This window comes from Lycium ferocissimum, chromosome 7 (genome assembly GCF_029784015.1).
Source record: "Lycium ferocissimum isolate CSIRO_LF1 chromosome 7, AGI_CSIRO_Lferr_CH_V1, whole genome shotgun sequence".
NCBI lineage: Eukaryota > Viridiplantae > Streptophyta > Magnoliopsida > Solanales > Solanaceae > Lycium > Lycium ferocissimum.
In genome coordinates, this window is record NC_081348.1 from 67,151,310 (window position 1) to 67,158,442 (window position 7,133).

General features: G+C 41.1%; 1 pseudogene; it reads left to right on the plus strand.

The window, feature by feature from the left end:
* The first annotated feature begins 4,268 nt into the window (after positions 1 to 4,268).
* On the plus strand, positions 4,269 to 4,362 carry LOC132065854 (small nucleolar RNA R71; annotated as a pseudogene).
* The last annotated feature ends 2,771 nt before the right edge of the window (positions 4,363 to 7,133 follow it).

Here is a 7,133-nt window from a genome sequence, read left to right on the forward strand (position 1 = left end):
TTATAGATCTGGGATGTTATAAACTCTTCCCCGTAATCTTGAGGCATAAATAACTCAATACTCCTAGTTTGCATCCAACATACTAACTCATAACTCGATTCCCTTAACAACGTTCTCTCTTCAAGTCTAATATCTTTGAAGTTCTTAATTAGAATCATCACATACTAGTTCGTACTTGTCCAAACTCTATATACATCGTACTCCTCATTAGTCTATCCTTCGTACGCTAAGGGGAAATTTTCAAGGTGTAACAACAATTTACGCCCAAGTTCTCCGGAAATCTTTTCCAAGAAGGTCTAGCACTCAAGTAAAACTTAGCACGCATTTCATCCGCATTGATGGGCAAGCCGAACGTACCATTCAGACCTTGGAGGATATGCTAAGAGCATGTGTTCTAGATTTTGGTGGTAGTTGGGATGACCACTTACCTCTAATTGAGTTTGCATACAACAGAGAGCTACCATTCCAAGATCCAAATGGCTCCGTACGAAGCCTTATACGAAGAGGTACGAGGTCTCCAATTGGATGGTTTGAAATAGAGAAGTACATGCTTAATAGGCCCCGAGTTGATTCAACAAGCAGTAGAAAAAGTCAAGGCGATCCGAGATCGATTGTTGACAAATTTCAAAGTCGCCAAAAATCTTATGCGGACAACCGCCGGCGAGACTTAGAATTTCAAGTTGATGACCGGGTATTTTGGCGTGTCGCCACCCATGAGAGTGATAAGATACGGCAAGAAAGGAAAGTTAAATCCTCGATACATTGGACCCTATAAGATTATCTCGCAAGGTGGGTCAAGTAGCTTATGAATTGACTTTGCCCTTAGAACATGAATTAGTCCATCCAGCTTTTTCATGTCTCAATGCTCCGCAAGTGTGTTGGAGATCCTACGAGGAGGTGTTCCGTAGATGATGTTCAAGTGACGGAAAAGCTAGTCTATGAAGAAGTGCCCGTTGCCATATTAGACGAGCGGTACGGAGACTTCGAAATAAGGAAGTAGCCTCGATTAAAGTATTATGGCGAAATAACAACCGAGAAGAAGAAATGACTTGGGAAGAAAAGGAAGAGAGTATGAAATCCAAATACCCGCACTTATTTCGTGCCCGTAAGAGATCCACGATGAGACATTGACATTATGAGGTATGTATGTTTTCTTTTTATGCATATGGGTTGTGTGTGGCCAACTTATATTACTATTGTATTGTGGACCTGTGAGGCATGTTTATTGTGGGCTGTTGCGACAGGATGGTAGTACCATATTACAGGGAAAACTCTGGCAAAATTTTCGTAGAATTCCCGAGTGCTTAACATTCGAGGACGAATGTTCCAAAAGGGGGAAGAATGTTACACCCCGAAAATTTTTCGCTCATGTATAGTGAATAGACTAACGAAGGGCACGAAGTATACTATGTTTCGATAAGTAAGAAATCGCACTTGATGATCCTAATTGAGATTTCAAAGGCATTCGAAGTAAGAAAAGAAAGTTTGCTAAGAAAGGCAAGGCATACGTTACGAATCGGAAAGGATTTACAAGTGGTAAGTTAGCGGTGATTTAATGATGTCTGGGAGAAGAGTTATAATATCCCTTATATTGTTAACGAGGTGTTAAACAAGTATCAAGAAGGTTCCATAAGGATTAGAGATCAAACGAATGATGGAGATCATTTCAGGGAAATGGGGTTATACGACCGACTTATACGGTCCGTATAACATTATACGGTCTGTATAAGGGTCTGTATAACACCCAGCAAAAGATGATGTTTTCCTGGTGGTGAACCACGACCACTTATACGGGCCGTGTAATGTTATACGGACCGTATAAGTGTCTGTGGAAGTCCCGACGAGCTGAGTTAAGTTCAATTATATAAATGTGATCCCACTTCACTAATTTTATTTCTCACACTTCTTCATCTCTCTCAAGGCTTCTAGAGGGTTCCACACACTTCTTCCATAAGAACTCAAGAGAGATTCAAGATCAACTTCGTCAAACCAAGAGAGTTAAGTATAACAGACTCATTAAAGTTCATCCAAGCCAAGGAATTCTTATGGAAATGAGCTAGGGTTTTGGTGCAAGAGAAGTATTTCCACTCAAGACTTATTCCTACACTATCTAAGGTAAGTTTTAAGATCTTTCTATGTTGTCTAAGGTAATGAGAGGTTGAAAGACTTAGATGATGGAAGGAGATAGAAAATGGGTCACAAATATGAGAATAATGAGATTGTGAATAGTAGTTTGGAGTGAGTCATGAATATTGATATGTTGTGATTGTAAGTATGTTATGAAAGACATTTAGAACATGGGGAAAGTATTATATGCGAGAAAACGCAATAGTGAACTATGACCATGATTAGGGAGGAATTGAAGTGAAATTGTGAAATGTGGATATTATAGATGTATGATGACTGTTGCTTATAATATGGTGAATGTTGTTATGGATGTTTGGGAGTTGATATGTAATATGAGGAAAGTTGTATAAACAAAGAAAATGCTGCCCAATTATCTCTAGCATTAGTAAGCACGTTTATATAATCGATTAGCTAATGTTGATGCGAATTCTCTTGAAGGTAGAAACACGAGCATCGAAGGAGAACGATTAAGCAAGAGAATTGTTAAACGAAAGAGTTATGTGAGGCTAATCCTTTCCTTCCATGGCATGCCTCCTATGGCATGAATCCTCCTATTTTCCCATAACCTTCCTAAATAATGGAAACTATGAGTCCATGACTGTAACGAGTTATATATGTATAAGCTAAAGAAAAGAGATACGATACGAGCATGTTAATGATGATGATGAGTTTAAGTACAAAGAACCTTAAAGTGAGGTACGATGTCCTTGAGGTTAATGACCCTAAGTATAGTTCCATTGATGTTTTTTCTTGTGTGCACTCACCTTAAAATGCTAGTCCCTTCAAGGTGAGATATGACGATTATGATTACTCCATAACGTAGTCGGGGGTTCACGACCTCATGTCACCCCGACATAACCATGATTACCTTCAAGCTTTAATGTATAATGATGCTAAATTATGATAAGGTTATGATATGCCTACGAGATGTGTGATAATGATAAGTTTATGTTGACTATATGATGATACGATTCCGCCGTGCCTAGTTGGCCGGGCATGTCACCGCTAAGGCGGGCTGCATACGATTCCACCGTGCCTAAATGGCCGGGCATGTCACCGCTAAGGCGGGCTGCTATGTTTACACCGAGCCTAGAGGGCCGGGCATGACACCACTAGTAGGCGGCATATGATGGTTACCCGGACACGGGTTAACGATGATGATATATATATATATATATATATATATATATATATATATATATATATATATATATATATATATATGATGTATGCGCTATGATGATACATGTACTATGATTATATATGATATATGTATGAAATGTATCCACCCTTAAAAGTTACGCAGGTTATATCTTCACCTTATATCATATGATTTCCCTATTATGTTCATTTCATTCATGCCTTACATACTCAGTACAATGTTCATACTGACGTCCATTTTCTTTGGACGCTGTGTTCATGTCCACAGGTAGACAGGGAGGTAATCTAGGCTCGTAGAAGCTATTAGCTGACTTGAGAGCACTCCATTGTTTCGGAGGTGCCATTGATTTATTCTTTTGTGTATATACATGTATTTTTGGGCACGACGGGGTCCTGTCCCGTCCATATGTCTAGTACTCTAGTAGAGGCTCGTAGATACGTATGTGTGGGTAGTATGGTCTCACGATGTCCTTATTGTATGTATATTATTTGGATAGCCGAAGAGCTTATGTATATTAAGGTAATTATGCGTCAAAAGTGAAAAATGGTTTTTCCTATGATTTTAGTATGAGATTAATGAATGAACACTTGATGTGTACGATGGGTAATGGTATGAGCGGTGCTCGGTGGTTAGCTCCGGGTACCCATCATGGCCCCTAGTCGGGTCGTGACACTTGCTGTACTGCTTGCACCTGTGGTTGTGCTTGCGTCGCAGTTAACTTCTTAATTTCAGTGCTCATGGCCTCAATTTGTACCGATAGTGCCGTAAAATTATCCACTTCAAAAACACCAGGTACCTTCTTGGCTTAAATGTTGATTGTGTCATCCTACCAGTCTGAGTAAACCTATTCAATAATGTGAATAATTCTTCATAGCTCAGATCAAGGGCCTGCCCTCCGGAAGCAATGTCAAGTGATGACTTATGTTGGGCATCCAGACTCTCAATAAATGTATGTGCCAGAACTTCATTTGTCTGATGGTGGTGAGGACAATCTCTGAGGAGACCCTTGAACCTCTCCCATGCTTGATATAAATTTTCTCCATTTTTATGCCTGAATGACATGATCTCCCTTCGGAGGCGAGCTGTCTTTGCTGGTGGAAAGAACCTTGTCAATAATTTCATTGCCAAGTCATCCCACATAGTGATAGAATTGGCGGGCTCTGCTAATAACCAGCTACTTGCATTCCCTGGATAGAGAGAGGGAACGATTAATCGGCCGCACATATTCTTTAGTGACCCTTCTAGTAGCAAAGGTATCGAAAATCTGTAGAAAAGTATGGATGTGACGCTGAGGGTCCTCGTGTGACATTCCTGTGAATTGCCCACTAGAGTGAAGTAGTTGAATCATAGGATGCTTCAGCTCAAAGTTCCCTTCGATAGTGGCCTTGACAATGCTTGAAGTGACATCCGCCACACGAGGCACTGCAACCTCTCTCACTTTCGCTGGTGGATTATTTGCCATGACCACGGGTAATTCAACTAGAGCCTGTGGATTCTGCAATAAGTTCAAATCTCTCCTGCGTCGGTTGAAAGTACGTTCAGGTTCAGGATCGAATTCCTCAAGATTATTTTAACTCGCAATTTTCCGCTTCGCATTCGGACAGAGTACCTGCAATCAAATAGCAGCTAAGATCAAGACGTTAATACTTGGATAACTAAAGCAGAAATAGTTTATACTGGTAGAACAGTTGATTTATAAGTCCCCGGAGCGGCGCCAAAAACTTGTTGGCTCCCAACACACACGCAAGTATACGTGGTCGCCAAGTAATATAGTGACTTTTGAAGTCGGTTATCGTATCCACAGAGACTTATGATCAACGGTTCTATGAAAATATACTATCACCTACTAATTATGAAATTAAATAAAAGAATGTTTGTTTAGGTTACTAAATATAGCAAAAAGGAAATAAACACTACTTATGTGAACAAGTTGTAACAACCGTGGTTATAGATTGAGTTTATCACAGAGAGAAGACATTCCAGGGTTACGGCACTATCGTATTCATGTTACGCATGCGCTATCGTTGACTCTTATTCTTTATCGAGTTACTGATTGACAGGGTTAATTTTATGACTACGAATCTCTCGAGTTCTCTAGTCACCTATTCGTATTGCTTTCACGCCTATATCTCTATGGTCATGAACATTCATACAAACGCATTCACAATTCTTGTATATCAACCAAGTAGGGCGAACTAGATATATCTCTATCCTAGACGCGAATCTGCTCCCCAATGCCCAGTGTTAGGATCCTACTCTGCTCAGTCTTCGTACTAACTTAGTATTCCTCTCTCGAGTTCAATCTAAGAATCAAATATTTATCCCTTGCGGTCGCGAAGCGCAAAATAGTCATGCACAAGATTAAGCAAATAACTCATATGATACATAGGATAAATGTCAACTCAAGTTCATACGACAACAATCATACTTTGGCCATAACCCCAGAACAAGGGATCTTAGCCGCTCATAGTCGGATTAGAGCAATTAAATTTCATGTTCGAATGAAAAAAAGATGAATTTAAGAAGATAAAAATTCATACCCTACGATGATAAGTCTTACTCCTTTCTCTCTGCGAAATAATACGTGATACCCTTAAAAAAATGACCAAGGGTGCTATTTATAGTGTTGAGAAATAACCCTACAAAGCCCACCAAAAACGGGTCTAACAATTTGCATGAGTACCCTTTCTGCGAGGGAGGTTGCTGAGTGACCCCTAAAACTTGCCAGGGCCTCGCTTTCAACCACACTCAGCGAGGTCCCCCTCTTGTTTTACACTTAAAAAAATTCTGGACTCTTGCATTTTTGAAGCCCCACCTCGCTGAGCGAGGTCCGAAACTTGATCATGCCTCGCCTTGAGCCACGCTCAACAAGGTCACTCTTCAATTTCACACTTGCAAAAATTTCTCCACTTCTGCACTTTTGGACACCACCCTCGCTGAACGAGGCTTAAAACTCAACTGTGCCTTGCCTTGAGCCACGCTCGGCGAGGTCACATGTCAACTTTGCACTTAGCCAATTTCTTCCATCTTGGGCAAATTCCATGCTTCTCCTCACTGAGCGAGGTCTAGGGCACGCCAGTTGCTCGCTTTGGCCTGAGCTCGGCGAGACGTCTCTTCGTTTTGACACTTAGATGATTTTTGCATGCAATTTTCATTTTCGTCCGAATCACTGCGTATTTTCTCCAAAATTGCCTGATTGCATCAAACACATACGTATTAGCTCGTAATGCAAGAATAATGATTAGTTAGGTGTATTTAGCTTAATTCGTCCTCTAAACAAGGTAGAATATGGGTAATATACGGTGGATAAGCGTATAAATACGCCTAACATCAGAGACTTCATTCTTCGGGAGGTTTTTGAGGCTCCTTTTCTGGAGGTCGTGATCACCATAGGAGAGGCCATCATCCTCAGTTCAGTTTGTAGTACTTAGGCTTGTAGAGGTGGACATAGTCAAGGCAGCAGAGCTCTCGGCGCGTATTTTCGGCAATTGATCGTGGTGGTTATTACATTTCGCCTATCGGCTAGCGGCCGTGGTGGATGTTTTGAGTTTGGTTAGGTTGGGCACTATGCTAGAGATTTCCCCAGAGCTCGACAGGGTGGTTCACACCCTAGTTCTTAGGTTTCTACTCCGAGGCTAGCTAATCAACCATCGAGAGGTGGTTCACATAGTGGTAGAGGGAGTTCTCATTCAGGTGAGGGTGGCACCTAGACCGTTCGTGGAGTTGGTCATGGGGGTTCACAGTCGGGTGGTGGTGGATCCTAGTGTTATGCATTCCGGGGGAAACCGGGCGGGGGCCTCGGAGTTGGATTACAAGTATTTTTTTGGGTCCCTAAAAAATTTTT